Here is a 21,174-nt window from a genome sequence, read left to right as displayed (position 1 = left end):
CCTTTGGTCCTCGCACCTCGGCGCGATCTTCCGCGCCCTGCACGCGACCCCCTCCGAGTTCCCGCCTCTTTTTACTGAGGCCCCTCCTTCCTCTTAAATCCCTGGCCCTGGCTTGGCCCGAGACGCATGCGCACTAGTGAAGGTAGGCGGAGTCTTGAGGACCAGGGAGGAGGAGCAGGAAAACCCAGGAAGGGTAGGGGAAGGGAGGGGAGGGGAAGGGAGGGGAGGGGAAGGGAGTAAAGGGGAGAAGGCCGCGCGGGGTGGGGCCCAGCAGTACGCGCTGGTTGCGTCGACGTGCTGACGCCATGACGCCCCGGCCGGTGTGTGTCGATGTATGTGTGTGTGTGTGAGTGTGCGCGCTCCGAGTGTGTGTGTATTTGTGTATCGGCGGTCCCGCAGGTCCCGGATGTTGCGGACAGTATGAGGCGAGCGCAGGGGGACGGGGACCAGCAGCTGTCGCCGCCGCTCTCAGGTGAGTGGGGGGAGGAGAGTCGAGGGAGGGGGTTGTTCTGTCGGGGTTGGGGGGCGCCTCCCCTAAGAGGTGACTGACCCCCACCGCCCTCCCACCCCACGCCACACACATATACTCTCTTCAGTCCCATTTCCAACACCCGGATTACGTGGCCTGCGAAAGCTAGAGCCGAATCAGCCGTCCCCTCTCTCTATCTCAAGCATTCAGGAGACACAAATGCGCCCCCTGCCTTCACCTGCCCCCCCCATCATTTCCCAGCCCCATCCCCCTTGCCAAATAGTGAGCTGTCGCCTGCGGCGAGATGGGTGACTGCGCATGTGCGAGTGTGAACGCGCTCGAGGTGCTTCTTCGCTGCCCCCGGGGCGCATGCGCATCGCGGTGTTGCGGGGACCTGCGGGATAAAGAGCCGGTTGACCACGAGTCTGCCTTCTTCCCAGACTGTGGGCTAGACTTGCTGCTGGATAATGAGCCTGTTGCTCCTGTCCAAAAGGAGGAATTTAAATAATGTGAAAGACTTATGGACAAAGCACTATTCTCATCTGGTGTTGCCTTAGAGACTCCCAGGCTACAAACGCCTCCCAGAGCCAGCGTGTCCCACGCTGACCCTTCTTTTGAAACTGTCACTGCATCTTCTAGTTCTAGAATTACTTTTCCATTCCTGTGCGCTCATCGTCGTGCTTGTACCTTTTAGTACCAACTTACCCTAAATTTAGGAGTAGGTGCTCCAACCCATCACTTATTCTGGCAGGGGATTTTGGAAGCCTTGCTAAAGAAGACTAAAGATCATAAAAGAAACCAGGTGAGGCATTTCATTTTAGTAAAATTCTTACTTCGCAGAACTAGATAAGATAGAGATAAAGTTATAAAAAGTGTGAAGTTTAGGGTCTTAACTGTAAATCAAGACATCAGGATTCTCACCCACCGGCCCTCTTACTTTGTGTGACCTATTTGCCTCTTTTTGGTCAAAGATATTCCTTAGCACTTTTCATTTTATCTGTACCTTATTGGTGCTCTGTGACATGAAAACAAAGGCAATCTAAGACTGTTGGTGGACAATAACTTATTCAGTGGAGGTTTTAAGTAATGTGGTGTTTCTTTCACATTGGCAGATAAATGTGAATAACGAACTTCGAAGTACAATAATATTTCAGTGATCTAGGATCTGGGTTTTCAGTTGACGATTGTATATGGTCCTTTGATTTGCTCCTGTGCTGCCACTCTTTTGGATACTTTGCTGCTTCTTACCTCTGCCATCAAAACAGAGTGAAGAAAACATAAACTCTTAATAGCGAAAGGTTTTCTGGATAGCACTGAAATGAGTAGCTAAATGGTTGTGGGGAAGGGAGTGCGAGATGGGGGGCATTTTTTGTGTTTTTCAGTTCTTCTTGCCAATCCTGTCTCCTAGCTGGATTACTGGGAAGGGACCTATTAGTAAGCTTTACTTTCTAGTCTCTTTAATTTGTATTCTTTGATGTTCTTCTATCAAGGCTTTTTCGGCTGCCACTGTTAACTCCAAAACCGCATGTTCTTGGGCCTTAAAGTATATGTATTTTTCACTTCCCTTTTAACCCAGGCCGTTACAGGGTTCAGTTGTCTTTTGTGCTGTTTCCTGTTGCCATGGTTACAGTTAGAACCAAGAGATGACACACAGGAAGCAGAGGAGTTTGGGGTGCATATATCTTCTCGGGAAAGAGCTGGAGAGTCATCTTTTTTCTTTGTGTGAAGACTGAGGAATACAAGTTATTGTAAGACTACCCCACACGTAGGCTTGGGCATTTGGTGTCCATTTGGTATTTTATTGACTTCTCCTTTTAGAACTCTTAATAGTAGCTAGTTTGGTACTTGGAGATGTTTAATGTTCCCTGTGTCCATATTTAGAATAGGTTCTGGTAATATCTAGAAGTGAGACTATTGTAGTAATAGATTTCAACCATTAGGATGCTTTGATTTCTCTCTCTTTCTTTCTTTCTGTCTTTCTGTCTGTCTTTCTTTCTTTCCTTTCTTTCTTTTCTTTCTTTCTTTCTCGGAATCTTGCTCTGTCACCCAGGCTGGAGTGCGGTGGTGCGATCTTGGCTCACTGCAACCTTCATCTCCCAGGTTCAAGCGATTCTCTTGCCTCAACCTCCCGAGTAGCTGGGATTACAGTTGAGTGCCACCACGCCCAGCTAATTTTTGTATTTTTGGTAGAGACGGGGTTTAGCCATGTTGGCCAAGCTGGTCTTCAACTCCTGACCTCAAGTGATCCGCCTGCCTCGGCCTCCCAAAGTGCTGGGATTACAGGCATGAGCCACCGCACCCGGCCTGATTTTTTCTAGAAATATTTTGTCTAGTTGAATTCACTGAAACCTCATTTAAAATGTTGATGGCATGCAGTGCTTTTAGATTAAGGTGAATATCGTTAAATAATTCTTACTGGTGCAGAACCTTTTTTTAAAAAAATTACTCTTTAAAATGGGTAACACTTGTATATGCATATGAAACAAAATTCAAAAGGTACACAGAGAGTGAAGTCTTTTTCTTACCGTCTTCCTCTTATCCAGGAGTTCCCCTTCCCAAAGGCAACAATCGTGTTTATTCATCCAGAGATAGTATATCCTTTTACAAGCCTATATACCTATATATTCACATTTTTAAAATTTTATTTTAGGAAATGGTAAGACACTATGCTCATTCTGCACTTTGCTTTTCTCGCTTTGTTTATCTTGGTGATCATTCCATGTAGTAAATACAGTTCCTCTTACTTTTTTAAAGATGGCAGATAATTCCATTATGTAGATGTACCATCATTCAGCCAACACTTACTGGACACTTAGGTCATTTCCGGTGGTACAGTTAATTCCTTGTATGTACTTACTATGTGTACATGGTGTCTGTTGGATTAAATTCCTAGTGGAAGCGCTGGATCAGTGGATGTGCATTTGTAACGTGGTTATGTATTACTAAATGCTTTCCACAGAGGTTGTATGAATTTATATTCCTGCCAGCAGTGTGAGTCTGCCTATGTTCTCACCAACACCATTATCAAAATTTTTGATCATTTGTACAGTCTCTTATCTAAGATTTTAATGTTCATTATGTAGTCGGTTAAGCTTCATTACACTGAAGAGTTGTGTGTAAATATCATCACTGTTTTGCAGATGGGGGAGGGGTCATGGAGGATTTTGTTTGAAAAATAATGTCATGAGAATAAGGTCATGTCTGGATAATAGCAAATCCATGACAATGCTAGGAAGACATACAAAACCTATATTTTAGTTTCTTCCTTTAACTCTTACATGCTAGTTTATCTGTTAGATATTCTGTAAGCCTGTAAATGATTTATGATCTCCTTTTAATAGCTGTGACTTTAAATTGTTTATCCAAGTGAACTGCTATTCTGTTGAGAAATTGAAAAGCTAACCCAGTTAGTTAAGGTGCTTTAGTGAGTGTCTGCTGTCTTGGCACAGAATACTGGTACTAGCATTTTTTAAGTCTGCTGATTGCAGAATACTTCACTATGAGCTTCGAAGAAATAGAAAAGAATTAAATATAACTGTGCCTGAAGGGAGCTTACAGTCTTGTTGGAAAACCTAGAAGAAATGGATAACTTTCTGGACACATGTAGCCTACCAAGATTGAACCATGAAGAAATAGAAAACCTGAACAGATCAATAATAGTGAGTAACGAGAATGAAGCAATAATAGTCTACCATCAAAGAAAAAGCCCAGGACCTGACAGCTTCATCGCTGAATTCTACCAGACATTTAAAGAAGAACTAATACCAGTTGTACTCAAACTGTTCCAAAAAGTTGAAGGGAAGGGAGTATTTCTTAAACTCATTCTATGAGGCCAGCCTTACCCTGATACCAAAACCAAAGGTGTAATCTTGTTATAAAGCCACACCTACTGAATATATGGAATAATAAGAGAACAATTAGAAAACAGAACTGGCACAGTAATACACTATTTTCCATGCTGAGAAGACCTTGTGAAGACATGATTAAGGGTTGGAGGAGAGTTCATTTGGGAGGCCTTCCTGGAGGAAGTGCATTTGAAACCTTTTTTTTTTCTATAATGGTTTAAGTGAAAAATTTTAAACATACAGAAAAATGCAAAGAATATTACAGTTACCATCTTTATATCTATTACTTAGATTCAACGGTTGTTCACAGTTGTTCACATTTTGCTATATTTAGGTTATGTATGTGCATATATATTTAAATATATAAATTTTTGTATTGCAAACATCATGACACTTTACCCTTAAATACTTTAGACGTATCTCTTTAAAGCTTATGGTACTTGTCACAGTTAAGGCAATTAACAGGAATTTTCTAATACCATCTAATATCCAGTTCATGTTCAGATTTTACCAGTTGTCTTGAAGGTGACACTTCTTTTTTTCCTCCAAACATGTCTCTTTAATTTCTTTAAGTTTAGAAGAGTTTAGAAGCCACATGATACTGTTTTGTTTTTTTTTTGAGATGGAGTTTCACTCCGTTGCCTAGGCTGGACTGCAGTGGCACAATCTTTGCTCACTGCAACCTCTGCCTCCCAGGTTCAAGTGATTCTCCTGCCTCGGCCTCCCGAGGAGCTGGGATTACAGGTTCCCACCAGATTACAGGTTCCCACCACCATACCTGGCTAATTTTTGCATTTTTAGTAGAGACGGGGTTTCACCATGTTGGCCAGGCCAGTCTTGAACTCCTGACCTCAAGTGATCCACCCACCTTCGCCTCCCAAAGTACTGGGATTACAAGCATGAGCCCACATGCCCAGCCTCATGATGATAGTTTTTTAGGAGACTGAGCTGTTTGTCTTACAGAATATATCACTTCTGGAATTTTCTGGTTATTTCCTCACAGTTTCATAAACCGATATTGAGCTCTAAAGTTCTGATTAGATTATGGTTAGACGTTTTTGATGAGACTCCTTTATTTGTGTTTCTCTGGTCTTCGCTGCATCGTAATAGGAGAAACATAGGGTCATAATATCCCACTACTATGATATTGAGTTTATTTGATCATTTAAGGTGATAAATATCAGACTCCTTTGTTGTAAAGACATTTTCCACCCTTTGTAATCAGTAAGTTATCTGTGGAGTGGTGCCGCTTTGGCATTGTACTGTACACTTCTCCAGCAATATTTCACCTCATGATGATGATCTTTGCCTAAATCAGTTATTTCATTGGTTTTTGGAAATAGTGATTTTTCCAATCCTGTCATTTCTTTTACACTGATTAGCTTTTAATTTTCTGTAAGGATTTTCTTCATCAATAAGGAATAAATTATACATTTTGTGTGTGTGTAGTTTTAGTAGAGATGGGGTTTTATCTTGTTGGCCAGACTGGTCTCAAACTCCTGACCTCAGGCAATCTGCCTGCCTCTGCCTCCCAAAGTGCTGAGATGACTGGTGTGAGCCACTGTGCCCCACCTTTTTTTTTTGAGGTGGAGTCTTGTTCTGTTGCCAGACTGGAATGCAGTAGAGCAATCTCGGCTCACTGCAACCTCTGCCTCCTGGGTTCAAGCAATTCTCTTGCCTCAGCCTCCTGAGTAGCTGGGACTACAGGTTTGTGCTGCCATGCCCAGCTAATTTTTGTATTTTTAGTAGAGATGAGGTTTCACCATGTTGGTCAGACTGGTCTCGATCTCTTGACCTTGTGATCCACCTGAGTTGGCCTCCGAAAGTGCTGGGATTATAGGCGTGAGCCACTGTGCCCGGCATTTTTTTTTTTTTTTTTTTGAGACAGAGTCTTGCTCTGTCTTCCAGGCTGGAGTGCAGTAAAGTGATCTTGGCTCATGCAACCTCTGCCTCCTGGGTTCAAGCGATTCTTGTTCCTCAGCCTCCGGAGTAGCTGGGATTATAGGCACCTGCCACCACACCTGGCTCATTTTTGTACTTTTAATAGAAATGGGGTTTCACCATATTCTCCAGGCTGGTCTCAGACTCTTGACCTCAAGTGGCCCTCCTGCCTCAGCCTCCCAAAGTCCTGGGATTACAGGAGCGAGCCACCATGCCTGGCCTAAATTATAATTTCTAGTAAAAAATATAGGTCTGGCTCACACCTGTAATCCTAGCACCTTGGGAGGCCGAGGTGGGTGGACCACCTGAGGTCAGGAGTTCAAGACCAGCCTGGCCAAGATGATTGAAACCCTATCTCTAAAAATACAAAAATCAGCCAGGTGTGGTGGCATGCACCTGTAATCCTATCTACTCGGGAGGCTGAGGCAGGAGAATCAGTTGAACCCAGGAGGCAGAGGTTGCAGTGAGCCAAGATCCTGCCACTGTACTCCAGCCTGGGTGACAGAGAAAAACTCTGTCTCAAAAAAAAAAAAAAATTGAGGTAAATTATTCTTTTTTTTGGGGGGGTAAATTCTTTATTTTTTTTCTTTAATACTTTTCTGAGTACAGGGGCAGTATAATATCATCTCTTATGGTGGTAAATGAGTTTTTTTTCACCCTCATTTTTTTAATGTCATGGATTTTAGTTTCTTCTGTGTTTTACTAACATTTACATTCTTTTTGATGCTCACACTGTCTCATATTTGGACTGTGGGAACCCTTTAAGCTTGGGCTGAGTGCTTCCTTGCTTTCTGTCAGAAGTTCCTAGCTCACTTTGTACTTTTCCTGTCCCCGATGCAGAACCCTTACCTTTACCTTTACATATATGATATTTTCTTCCCTTTCAGTAAATTATTAGGTTGGTATAAAAGTAATTGCGGTTTTGTCACTAAAAGTAATGGTAAAAACTGCAATTACTTTTGCACCAACCTAATAAATTATTTGTCTACCATATGGAGCTTCTGGAACCAAATTCTGAAAGCTAAAGATGCTTTTATTTTAACCTGATGTACTTAGTGTTTGACTCACTTCTGTGTCACTGGCATTGCTGGATTCTGGATTTTAGAAGTCAGCTTCCTTGTCTTGAATATTCTTCATGAAGGGCAGTGTCTCTGAAGAGAGCATTGACCACCCCCTCGCCCCCACCTCTCATAAGCAAACTTGATTTTCTTTAAGATGAAAGGCACACAGAATAAAATTTAGAGGTTGAAATTATGTGTTTCTAAGCTTTGGTATGTGACAGTTTTATTATTATATAAAAACATCTGTGCGTCCATGCGCAAGTATGTCTTCCCTTTCTCTCATCTCTACACAGAGTGTTATGTAAGATTATGCTGTAATCGCATATTTTTTTATTATCACTAGATTTTCATTATAAAAAAGAAGTAAGGCAAATTGTTCTTAGTTTGGGAAAAATTTCAGATAGGCCATAAACTCTGATATCTAACTGTCTTACTTAACTCAGGGTCTGGAACAGTGCCGAATCCTGTGGCTTTCTATCATGTACTGTAGACTCAGGAGAAATGTCAGGGCAGCCACAGTGTTTCCTGAAAATTCATCACACTAATGAAGGTTAATACAAACGAAAGATGCAGCAGAACTGCATTCTAAAGTGGGTTTTGGGGTAGACTAATTCCTGTCTTAGCAGAAAATGTTTTGTTAGACTCCTACAATGTAGTGGTATTTGAGTAATCTTACTGATTTCAGGTTACTCAAAGCCAGACAATAACAGTATTCTGATATTTACCTGAAATTCATATTTCAGTTTCTTTTTACCATTTTGTCATATTTACACGGTTATTCTTAACCTGGTTTCATAACAGTAGTTGTCCCAAATTAAATTCTGGTTGTGTATTCAGGGAAGCACACCTGTTTCTTGTGTTTGTTTTCAGGCATAGTGAATCACTCAGAAAGGCTATTCTGAAACATTTGCCAATAAGATCTAGTAGCTTCCTTTACTTTTGTTTTTGAAAAACTCCCATTACAGGAAAAAAATTCTAAAGTACACATTCTTTAGGAAATGCTTGGGCTGTCATTCTTTTGTTTTGTTTTTTTTTTTTGAGATGAAGTCTTGCTCTGTTGCCAGGCTGGAGTGCAATGGCATGATCTCAGCTCACTGCAACCTCTGCCTCCCTGGTTCAAGCAATTCTCCTGCCTCAGCCTCCCAAGTAGCTGGGATTACAGGCGCACACCACCACACCTGGCTGATTTTTTGTATTTTTAGTAGAGACAGGGTTTCACTGTGTTGGTCAGACTGGTCTCGAACTCCTGACCTTGTGACCTCCCTGCCTTGGCCTTCCAAAGTGCTGGGATTACAGGTGTGAGCCACCATGCCCAGCCAGGCTGTCATTATTACAACTATGATCATGTTTTAATAGAACTGGCAAGGAGTTGCCTAGGTACTCTGTATGACAGAGCTGGTCATGCAGCTTTGGGAGAGCTGGATGAGACCTTAGGGAATTAACCATTCATACACAACACCTGCTTGACCATGAAGACCTTTATTCCTGACTTTTTATTTTCTCAAAAGCTGTTAGTGTAAATCTTCCTGCCATGGCAGTAGTTCTTTGAAAGCGTCTAATCTCTCCTATCTATATATCTATATATTGGTAAGAGGAAAAATGTATGTGTAATCATTCATCTCCTCAAATTGAGATTTATATATTCCTTCACTTGATATTTGGAAACAGATAACCATTTAGAAATTTGCTGTAAATAAAAACCACAGTTTTTCAGTGAACATCTTTTATGCTGTCTTAATTTTTTAATTATAAAATATCTTGGTTGGGCACAGTGGCTCATGCCTGTAGTCCCAGCACTTTGGGAGGCTGAGACGGGCGGATTACCTGAGGTCAGGAATTCGAGACCAGCCTGGCCAACATGTTGAAACCCTGTCTCTACTAAAAATGAAAAATTAGCTGGGCATGGTGGTGGGCGCCTGTAGTCCCAGCTACTAGGGAAGCTGAGGCAGGAGAATCACTTGAACCCAGGAGGGGGAGGTTGCAGTGAGCCGAGATCATACCACTGCACTCCAGCCTGGGCAACAGAGCAAGGGTTGTCTTAAAAATATATATATATATCTTATATAAAAATATAAGGAATACCACCATGCATATAACCATCACCCAGCTTTATAAAATCTGGACATTTTGTTATATTTGCTCCCAGATATTTTTTCTAGTAAATAAAACATTACTGAAATAGCAAGGCCTTAGGGTACTTCTATTCTCTTCTCCTCTTCCTCCTTAGTGGTAACACCTATCATGAATTTGGTATTTATCATGTTCTAACTGTGTTATAATCCAATATGTACTATATACTCCAATATATACCATTCTTTACCTTAATATTTTTGCTTAATATGGTTTTTTGAGATTTATTTATGTTTATACATATAACTTGAATTCATTTTAACTGCTGTTTAGTATTTGGTTGTATGAATGTGCTGTACCACAATTTATCCATTTCCTGTTAATAGACATAAGGTATTTCCGTTTTTTATTATATATAATAATCTTTTATTATGGTAAAAACACTTAATGTTAAATTTAGCACCTTAACCATTTTTAAGTGTACAGTTCAGTAGTGTTTAATATTTGCACAATATTCACATTGTTGTGCAACAGATCTCTAGAACTTTTTCATCTTGCAATACGGAAACTCTATACTCACTAAACAACTTCTTGTTTCCTCCCTCCCCCAGGCTCTGGGAAGCACCCTTCTCCTTTCTGTCTCTAGGAGTTTGACTACTCTAGGTGCCTGATGTAAGTGAATCATACAGAATTTCTCTCTTTGGTGACTGGCTTGCTTCACCTAGCCCATTGTCCTCAAGGTTCATCCATGTTGTGGCATGTGCCAGGATTTCCTTTCTTTTTTTTTTTTAGACGGAATTTCGCTCTTGTTACCCAGGCTGGAGTGCAATGGCGCGATCTCGGCTCACCGCAACCTCCACCTCCTGGGTTCAAGCAATTCTCCTGCCTCAGCCTCCCTAGTAGCTGGGACTGCAGGCGCGCGCCACCATGCCCAGCTAATTTTGTATTTTTGGTAGAGACAGTGTTTCACCATGTTGACCAGGATGGTCTCGATCTCTCTACCTTGTGATCCACCCGCCTTGGCCTCCCAAAGTGCTGGGATTATAGGCGTGAGCCACCATGCCCAGCTGATTTCCTTTCTTTTTAAGGCTGCATAATATTCCATTCCACATTTTGTTTATCCCTTTAGCTGGTGATAGACGCTTGGGTTGTTTTTATCTTTTGGCTTTTGTGAGTAATGCTGCTATGAACATGAGTGTACAGACATCCTTTTGAGACCCTGCTTTCAGTTCTCTTGGGTATATATGCCCGGAAGTGGAATTGTGGATCATGTGGTAATTCACTTCTAATTTTTTGAGGAACCTCTATATTGTTTTCCATAGTGGCTGAACCATTTTATATTGCCAGCAGCAGTTCACAAAAGTACCAAGCTCTCTACAGCCTCACTAACACTTTTTCTTTTCTTTTTTTGAGATGGAAGCCTTGCTCTATTGCCAGGCTGGAGTACAGTGGTGCCGTCTCGGCTCACTGCATCCTCCGCCTACCAGGTTCAAGCGATTCTCCTGCCTCAGCCTCCCAAGTAGCTGGGATTACAGGTGCATGCCACCACGTCCAGCTAATTTTTTGTATTTTGGTAAGATACAGGATTTCACCATGTTGGCCAGGCTGGTCTTGTACTCCTGACTTCAAGTGATCCGCCCTCCTTGGCCTCCCAAAGTGCTGGGATTATAGGCGTGAGCCTCTTTTTTTGTTGTTGTTAAGGCTTTAGATGCCTCTTTAAGGCAACACTTATTGTTAAATTTTTTTTTTGTAGTATCCATCCTAATGGGCGTGTTTTGTTTTTAAACTTAATTTTATCTTTTATCAAACTGAGTTTTTATAGATATATATATATTTTTTCTTTTCTTTTTTTTTGAGACAGAGTCTCTTACTCTGTTGCCCAGGCTAGAGTGCAGTGGCACGATCTTGACTCACTGCCCCCTCTACCTGCCAGGTTCAAGTGATTCTCCTACCTTAGCCTCTTGAGTAGCTGGCTTACAGGTACCTGCCACTACAGCTGGCTAATTTTTGTATTTTTTGTAGAGATGGGGTTTTACATTGTTGGCCAGGCTGGTCTCGAACTCCTGACCACAAGTGACCCGTGTGTCTGGGCCTTTCAAAATACTGTTACAGGTGTGAGCCACTGCACTCAGCCTTGAGTTTTAGATTTTCATGCAGTCAGATTTATTATATTGTTCCTATATGTTTTGTGTGTGTGTGTGTGTGTGTGTGTGTGTGTGTGTGTCTTCATGACAGTATACTGAGGTAATGGTTACATCCTATATTTTCTTCTAAAAGTTGTAAAATTATGCTTTTTGCCTTTAGGTCTCTAATTCACCCAGAATTTATTTTGATGTTTGGTGTGAAGTAGAGATCACATTTTTTGTTTTCATAAGGATAACCCTGAAGTTTGGATCTAATTTTCTTTCCATAAGGATAATCTAGTGACCCAGCATCATTTATTGAATAGTCCATCTGTTCCCTACAACTTTATATCACTTACATGTTTCCATATATGAGAATTTGTATCTGTATTTTCTCTATCCTGTATCATTGGTCTGTTTGCTTATCTTGTACTGGTACTACACTGCCTTAATTCTCATAGCTTTATAATAACTGTTTATATTTGACGGGGCAAGTCTTATTCCCTTGTTCTTTTTCTATTTGTCAGGCTTTCTGTCAAATTGTTTTTTTGTGTGTTTTTTGTTTTTAGACAGAGGCTTGCTCTGTCACCCAGGCTGGAGTGCAGTGGCGCAATCTCTGCTCACTGCAAACCCTGCCTCCCGGGTTCAAGCAATTCTCCTTCCTCAGCCTCCCGAGTAGCTAGGACTACAGGTACACACCACCACTCCCGGCTAATTTTTGTATTTTTAGTAGAGACGGGGTTTCACCATGTTGGCCAGGCTGGTCATGAACTCCTGACCTCAGGTGATCCACTCGCCTTGGCTTCCCAGAGTGCTCAGATTACAGGCATGAGCCACCTCACCCAGCCAAAGTGGTATATTTTAATGACGCTATTTGTTGTCTAAAATATATTCACATGATATGTAACGAACTTTTCCGAAATAAAAGAAAAATTACGTCTTCCTTACCTAATAACTGATCACTTGTTTTGAATGAGCCTACAATTTCCATTCAACTTTTAGTTTTGTTGGAGTGATTTTATAAAACAATTTGGGTAAAGGCATTGAAGTTTTATGGTGTTACAGCTTCCATGATCATAAGGAAAGAAAATCTATTCAAACCAGTTGATACAAAAGAGCTTCTGATGCCATATGCAAGGTTGAAAACAAAAGTGGGGGTGGAGGTAGATTTATGTAAAGGAAAAAGGTGATAGCTGTTGCAGAATCTAAGGAAAAGCGTTTGAACAACCAAACATCAGAAAAGGCTGGAACCGAAACAGTGCCAGGGTTTTCCGAAAGACTTTATGGTCTGTAAGAGTTCTGCTGTAAATAGGCTTTAGTCTCCATGAGGACTAATTCAGATTCCTGGGGAAGATCCGATTTGGTCAGTTGAAAGTTTGATTTTCCTCTGGGCCAGATATCTGCTCCAGGTTCAACTCCAGTTGCGGGTGAGGAAAGGGGAAGGGTAGATTTTGGTACAAACAGAGTAGTTTTGGGAGTGGCTGGAATCAGAGGCATATTTTTCTTAGAACAGTGATTCTCACTGTTGTCTCAGGAGTGTATACTCTTAAAAAAAAATTTTTTTTTTTGAGACATCGTGATCCACCCTGGCCTCCCAAAGTCCTGGGATTGCAGGTGTGAGCCACCGTGCCTGGCCTCCAGGTTTTCTTACCTGCTTCTGTTCAGTTTGATGTGATAATTTGTTTTGATTGAAGTACCCGAAGAAAATATGACCTGAAAGAATATGTAGTTGGAAAAGGGAGAAGTATTTTATAGCCTTTTCAGACAATTGTACATATTCTTCTCTGATACTACACCAAAACTTGACAAGTATTAGTTTCTTATAAATTAAGTTGCAGTATGGAATCTGAAGTTATATTGATGTTACTGTTACATTAAAATCCATTGGTCTGACTTGCACTTGAATGGATCTTTTACCCACGTGATTTTTAGAGTATTGTGCTGTGGTCATTGGGAAATACTAGTGAATTGAGTTAAGCAGATCTTCTGAATGTTTAAACATTTTATAATACAATATCAGAAAACCCACATTATTATTTTAAGGTTTGTTCTTGCCGAGTTTAAAATGAAGAAACTGAGGCCAGCACAAGAAGATCCAATGCGAAGGGTTTATTCAGGCTCCCGGGTGAGGTTCTGCAGTCCGACAGGAGGGGCCGGAGAAGTCGCATGGACTCCTCCCAGGCACGGGGTTTTATAGGGAGTGAAGGAGCTCGATTGGTTGTGGAAGAGCAGGGTGTGGGCAAAGCAGGACTACTATTGGGTAAGATTACAAGCCTTTGAAGGGAAAGCCAGGTGGTGCGAGAAGGGGAGAAGGGAACGTGTCCGAGCATGTCTGAGCTTGTCTGAGCTTGTCTGAGCTTGCCCGAGCATGTCCAAGCTTTCGAAGAAATGTGGGGGGGGGGGGTGTGTATCTGTGCTCCCAGCGAGGCAACTGGCCTTACATTCAGACCTTTTGATGATAGATAGAGGGCGCCACTCTTTCTGACTACTTCCTGCTGAATAGGGGCGAAGTAAGGGGGACAGGTCAGTTGGCTGGTGCATCAACGTGAATCGGATGAAAGGATGAAGCAGCATTTGGTTAAGAGCCACTCATCCAATTTCTCGCATACGAGCTTGTAGGAACCTGAGAAGGAAAGGGGCCATTAGTAATAGCAAACAGATTACAATGATAGGAGTGACGATAGGGGTTAGCCAGGTAAGCATGGGAGAATGCCACCAGCTTAGAGGCAAGACTCCTGTATTTTGCTTTTTACGGAGGTCTTCCTGGAGGCAGTGGGGAGTGTTGATGTTCTCCTCTACTAGGCCTGATTCATTGATGTAATAGCAGCATTCTTCCCGAACTAGTGACATGATTTGTCACTGGAGGGAGGCCAGAGAGGTGGCTGACGCTTCAGTGACCTCACGGAGCTTGTCTTCCAGTTGGGCAGCTGACGTGACACTGTAGCCCATTGCTCCGCTTCCTATTCCAGTGGCTACTAAAGATGATGCTAAAGAGAGGCCAACTACTACTGGGAGGAAGACAGCTCATTTGTTTCTTCAAACGGGGAGGCGTAAAGAGGGATAGGAACTCGGCTTGCCCATATACCTTTAACTGTGGGACTAGAGTAACAGGTACACAAGGGGAGGGAAGGGAGGCATTTATAACCTTGGTTAGGGTCCCATTACACCAAAAGTATCCTCCTGGAGGTGCATAAAGGGTGGATCTTACTTTTACAGTAGTGTTGCAGCTGGAGCTATTAGTCGTTCCATAGCAGAAGAAAAGATCTTTGGGAGTGTGCCTTGAACAGCAGGATCCCTGTTAGGGTGGTGTCAGAGACAGGTTGAACCCAGTCCAGAGGGGAACTGCAGCTAAGGGGGATTTGTTAAGGGAGGCACATAAAAGTAATCAGTGAAGTTTATGGATTCGACTAGTGTTGACCAACAGAAAGGTTGGGGATTGTTGCACCTTCATCATTACCCTTATCATCATCACTGTCATTACTACAACCTTTATCATTACCACCTTCAGCATTATTATCTCTACCATCACTACCATTACCATCATCACCATTACCATAAGTTTCATTATGATCACCACTTTCACCATCATCACCATCGCCATAACCTTCAGTATGATCATTACCACTTTTACCATCATTACCATTGCCTCCATCATCACCTACAACATACTACCATCACCTTCATCATTACCTTCATCATTATTAACAGTTACCTTCAGCTCGAGGGCCTGAGTTGGTTAGTTAAGGTGGCCTCATTCTGTAGGTCAACTGGGGAGGTGACGTGCCTCGAGGGTGGCTGAATCTGTAACTACTGCATAGGCCGCTTTTTGTTGCCCCTCGGCTGTCACTATTGAACTCCCATTTACAAAAAGGCAAGGTCTGGGCTAGAGAGAGGAAGGTTAGACAGGCCCTCCCGATGTGTAACAAATGTATCTATTAGTTTAGGATAGGAATGGGCTGGGGAGGGGGAATGGGATGGAAGAGGAAACACAGTAGCCCAGTTGAGTAGAGAAGTGGGATGAAGGCTGACTGAAGGATTTTTAAAGAGAAAGTAAGACTTAGAGTGTAGAGGAATGGTAAAGAAGGACTGAGACCTGGGAAGGTATGCTAGGCCCTGAGTAGGAAGAAATAGTTAGTTCCCATATCCACTAAGAAGGAAATGGATTTACCCACTACCTGCAGCGTTACTCTGGGCTTGGCAAAGGTGATGGGGGTCCTCGAGTCCGGGCTGCGTCAGTCGTCCAGAAGGCCGAGAAATTTAAGTGAAGGCATTGCTTCCTGCAGACCGGCCTGCTCCTCACATAGAGGTGCGGGGACTGAGCCTGTGGTCCTGGACGGGTAATTAACCTTCCAGTGTCCAGTCTGTTTGCAGTTTGGGCAGGGTCTGGGAGGTGGATGAGGACAGGGGCACTGCTGGGCCCAGTGTCTTTCTTGACCACATCTGAAACAGGGCCTGGACCGGGCCCTTGAAGCATTTTGGAAGAGTTTCGATGGACCTCTCCCACTGGATGTTCGGTGGGCTGCTGGCCTCAGGGCTGCTACAAGAGCTCGGGCTGCTGTAAAGATGCGGTCCCGCTCATCTGGGGTGAGGGTGGAGGATAGGATTACATACGCGTCTCCATAGATTGGAGAGGGAGAAGGGAACATGCACTCGAACAATGCTCTGTACTCCGGCCACCTCGCAGAGGGGGCAAAGGAGGAGGGTTTTGTTGTTAGGAGCACAGCGCGAGTGGGTGTGAGCACTAATAGAAGAGGCTAGATTGGGATTAGGAGGTGGAGGAGCTGAAGGGGTTGAGGTCTATCATAGGGCGGAGGATTATTGGGTCGGGCAAGCGGAGAGGAGAGTTCCTCAGGTGTGTCGGGATCGGAAAAGAAAGAGGAGGAGGGTGGAGGGGCTAAGGGTGAAGAGGAGGTTTCTTTGGCTGGGAGCACCTGGGCAGTGGTGCAAGAGGAACAGAGGGTGGGGCAGGAATGAAGATACCAGAAAGCCTGCACGTAAGGGATTTCTGACCATTTACGGTTCTTTTCGCAAAAGTTGTCTAAGTTTGTCAGGACATTAAAGTTGAATGTGCTCTCCGGAGGCCACTTGGACTGGTTGTCTAGAGGATACTGTGGCCAGGCTATGGTGGAAAGGAAGAGCAGCTTTTTCCTTTTTATGGAAAGACCTAGTTTGGGTAGGTTTTGGACTAGGCATCCTAATGGTGACTTAGGGTCTAAGCGGGACTTCTGGTTCTCCATAGTTGGCTTTTGTGGGGCAGTCGGAAGCGAGGAAAGGATAGGAACAGATGTCACACCCAACACGGGCAGAAGAGTTCCTTTCCCGGAGGGGGTGGCTGAGAAAACCTACAGGCTACAATGATTATAATAAGGAGGAAAACAAAAAGAGACAGGGCTAGGACTGTCTGCCACGTGGCAAATTAGAGGCTACAATAAAGACAGTACCACATATAAGAGTGACGGACAAAGGGTGGGTGCCCCGCAGATGGGAGACCAGTCTGATGCCTTCCCGGCCACGTCCCCGAAGGGATGTTTCAGGGGCATCTTGGCTAAGGTGTACCCGTATAACCCCTGGGCCTCGTCATCTCAGAACTTTTCAGTCCAGAGGTGAATCACCGTTATGCCTTATGACGTCCCCGTGGAACCGCGGGTTGAGGCCCACACAAGCCCCGTAGCTGTTAGGCCATGGGACTACACATAAATTCACTCACTCACTCACTTGCATCGGAATTAGAAAGAGAGAAAGAAAGATAGAGCTAAAAGTGGAAAGCGGCCGCCATCTTAAGGGTGAGGAACGGCTGCCATTTTAGGTGAGAGAGAAAGAGAGCTAAGAGTGGGAAGCGGCCGCCATCTTAAGGGCAAGGTACGGCCGCCATTTTGAGAGGGAGAGAGAGAAGAAAAGAGAAAAAAAGAGAGAAACAGAAAAAGAAAGAAACCGAAAATACAGTTTCTTACTTTACGGGAGCCTTTTATGCCAATGGGCTAGTTTAAAACAAAGATTTTGGTATAAGCTGAGGGGTTTGGCTCTGCCGTGAGGCAGGGCTGCTTGAACGAGGCTTCTGAGTACCCACACCTCAGTCACTGGAAAGGGTTCAGGAAAGTGGGGACGTCTCCCTCAAATTCCTGACCCTAAAAACCCCTCACGGGGACAGAACAAGAGTATAGGGATGTCTCCTCTTACACTCAAGTCATAAGCTGGGGCCCCAGACCCATGACCAGAGTCCCGGACTCCCAGCAGGAATCCCTCATGCTGCAGCGGTTTCCGACAGGGACTCCCCGACTGTGGGGTGGTGGGCAACAGAAGTCTTACCTTGTGGTCAAACAGCAGCTCCCCGGTCCGGCTTTGTGTGGAGGAGTCAGTTTCCCCCAGGAGGGGTCTTACAACTTCCCCCGGGTTTCAGCACCGTTTGTAAGGTTTGTTCTCGCCAAGTTTAAAATGAGGAAACTGAGGCCAGCACAAGAAGATCCAATGTGAAGGGTTTATTCAGGCTCCCGGGTGAGGTTCCGCAGTCCGACAGGAGGGGCCGGAGAAGTTGCACGGACTTCTCTCAGGCACGGGGTTTTATAGGGAGTGAAGGAGCTCAATTGGTTGTGGGAGAGCAGGGTGTGGGCAAAGCAGGACTACTATTGGGTAAGGTTACAAGCCTTTGAAGGGAAAGCCAGGCGGTGCGAGAAGGGGAGAAGGGAATATGTCCGAGCATATCCAAGCTTGTCTGAGCTTGTCTGAGCTTGCCCGAGCATGTCCGAGCTTTTGAAAAAAGGGTAGGGGGTGTGCGCATCCGTGCTCCTGGTGAGGCAACTGGCCTTAGAATTATCACCACTCATTTCATCAGCAAAGTCTTTGTAAGTATTGAGAAGCTGTCAAGTAGCTACAAGTTTTCCAAAATTCTAGTTTTTCGCTAGAAGCCTGGATTTTATCATTGGCAACAAATACTGTCACTTGTTTTCCCCAGTGACAGACTTCATTTTCAAGAAAATGTCTGCTAAATATTCACGTCTAAATAACCAGTTTGTTCTTTGTTTCAAGTAAATGTAGGGTTCCATGAAAAAAGCAGCTAGTTCAACTCACAGCTCAGAGTCACAAGTGCTTTTCCTGGAGACCACCCATGGTACTTGAGTGCCTTGCAGAAGTGCTTTATTCATACTTCCCCATTTTATTACAGACTTTTTAAAAGACCTACACTCAAGCGTTTAGATTTAACTAATAATTTTTATTGCTGCATCAAGAACATTCTTAAGTGCAGGCAATTGTTTTTTTTTAAATCACCTATGTGTGATGGCAAAAGACAAGGACAATGACTGTAGTACAGCTTGATGTCATTTATTCGTGCTAGCAGTGGTCCTCAACCTTTTTGGCCCCAGGGACTGGTTTTGTGGAAGACAGTTTTTCTACAACCTGGTAGTAGGGAATGGTTTTGGGATGAAACTGTTCCACCTCAGATCATCAGGTATTAGATTCTCATAAGGAGCATGCAACCTAGATCCCTCCCATTTGTTTCACAGTAGGGTTGAGGCTACTTTGAGAATCTAATGCCATTGCTGATCTGTCAGGAGGCAGAGCTCAGGCAGTAATGCTTATTTACCCGCCCACTACTCACCTCCTGCTGTGCATCTGGTTCCTAACAGGCCATGGGTCGGTAAGGTCTGCAGCCCTGGGGGTGGGTACCCTTGCACTAAGGCACCAGCAGTTTTACCCATTATTGCTTTTGTACTATCAGCACAAGTATCAACACAATAAAAAAGGCAAATGTTATGAAAATAGTGTTGACTTCACAGACCACTTGAAAGGGACCTCCAGGAATCCACTGGGACCACACTTTGAGAACCACAACATTAAGAGAGGATGTGGGTGGGGAAACAAAGGTCAGTACTTGAAGTGCAGGTTTTTCCTGATGGAATTTTACTGGATTGTTAGTGCAGTCACTTAACATCACTGAGCATAATGTCAACATGAATGGGATATTTTTATTTATTTATTTATTTATTTTTTTGAGACGGAGTCTCACTCTGTCGCCAGGCTGGAGTGCAGTGGCGCGATCTCGGTTCACTACAACTTTCGCTTCCCAGGTTCAAGCAATTCTCCTGCCTCAGCCTCCCGAGTAGCTGGGATTACAGGCGTGCACCACCATGCCCAGCTAATTTTTGTATTTTTTAGTAGAGACGGGGTTTCACCATGTTGGCCAGGATGGTCTCGATCGCTTGACCTCGTGATCCACCCGCCTTGGCCTCCCAAAGTGCTGGGATTACAGGTGTGAGCCACCGCGCCCGGCCAGGATATTTTTAAAGATTATAAAAACTTTCAAATTTCTTTTGAAGAGAAATGTTTTTCTAAAAATTATTTTCTTTTTTTTTTTTTTGAGATGGAGTCTTGCTCTGTCGCCCAGGCTGGAGTGCAGTGGCGCGACCTTGGCTCACTGCAACCTCCGCCTCCCAGGTCCAAGTGATTCTCTTGTCTCAGCCTCCTGAGTAGCTGGGATTATAGGCGCCTGCCACCACGCCTGGCTATATATATATTTTTATTTTTAGTAGAGACAGGGTTTTATCATGTTGGCCAGGCTGGTCTCCAACTCCTGATCTCAGGTGATCTGCTTGCCTCGGCCTCCCAAAGTGTTGGGATTACAGGCGTGATCCACTGAGCCAGGCCTGGAATTACCATTTCCAAACAGCAGAGTTTATGGTGTTCAGATTTTCAGGCAGCTAGTCTTTCAAGTATGTGATAATCTTAGGGCAGACCATTTTAATGAAGCTTATGGAATTTGTCTCATGTAGTAGTACATACAGCTTAACGTTTTTTTCCAAGCACTTAAATGTATTTTCAAAATCTGTCAGAATCTGAAGGGGGAAAAATCTGAGCTTTATAAATTGCATTTGGGCAGGTCCTGCCTTTCTAGAAAAGGCATGGAAGAGAAAGTTTAGACGGAGAATCCTCCATTCTAGCTTTTTATCTTTTGGTTATTCAGGGGTCTCTCTAAAGAGGGAGAGGCCTCCATCCCCCCCAAAATTTAAATATGTTTTATGATAGAGAAGGGGGAATAGTGTTGGCCAGGTGCGGTGGCTCATGCCTGTAATCCTAGCACTTTGGGAGGCTGAGGTGGGCGGATCACCTGAGGTCAAGAGTTCGAGACCAGCCTGACCAATATGGTAAAACCCCATCTTTAAAAAAAAAAAAAAAATCCAGATGAGGATTCTTACCAAATTAAAAAAAAATAAATAAAAAGTAAAAAAAAGTAATAATGAAAAGAAAAAAAAAGGAAGGGAATAGTGTTAACTGACTTTTCTTTTTAACAAATATCTGCTGAATGACTATAAGTAAAAGACATAGTATAAAGTCAGGGAGAGGTATGGTCTGAAATGAGTGGGAGATTAAACCAGTATTATATGTTTAGTGCTTAGAAGAGGAAGAGATCTTTGGGGAAGCTGGGGTGAGTCAGGACTGTCTTTGTGAAGGTTACATTTGAGCTGGGCTTTGAAGGGTAGGTATTTTGAAGTTGGAATTTTCATTGGCAGAGATGGGGAAGGGAATTCAGGGAGAAGGAATGTCATGAGTGAAAATGTGGAGGTGGGGAAGGTGCAGTATTAGTTTAGGGTGTGTACGGGAAATAATGAAGAGCACAGCATGGCTGAAGCAGAAGATGGGATAATGGAGGATAAGAGTGGAAAATAAATGGG

General features: G+C 43.5%; 1 protein-coding gene across 4 annotated transcripts in view; it reads left to right on the top strand.

Moving 5' to 3' along the window:
• Positions 1 to 241: 241 nt before the first annotated feature.
• SPOP (speckle type BTB/POZ protein) overlaps positions 242 to 21,174 on the top strand; it is an 86,201-nt gene continuing 65,268 nt past the window's right edge. For 2 of the 4 annotated variants that reach the window (XM_064367512.1, XM_064367511.1), the window contains exons 1-2: positions 285 to 472; positions 9,998 to 10,058. The gene's annotated coding sequence lies outside the window, so the exon portion shown is untranslated. Of the gene's footprint in view, positions 473 to 9,997; positions 10,059 to 21,174 lie in introns of all 4 variants that reach the window. The other 2 variants (XM_012463485.2, XM_012463484.2) reach the window with 2 other exon arrangements.

This window comes from Aotus nancymaae, unplaced genomic scaffold (genome assembly GCF_030222135.1).
Source record: "Aotus nancymaae isolate 86718 unplaced genomic scaffold, 86718_ANA_hifiasm-v0.15.2.pri h1tg000072l, whole genome shotgun sequence".
Classification (NCBI taxonomy): Eukaryota; Metazoa; Chordata; class Mammalia; order Primates; family Aotidae; genus Aotus; species Aotus nancymaae.
The sequence above is the reverse complement of the archived record's forward strand: the minus strand, read 5'-3'. Positions and strand labels throughout refer to the sequence as shown.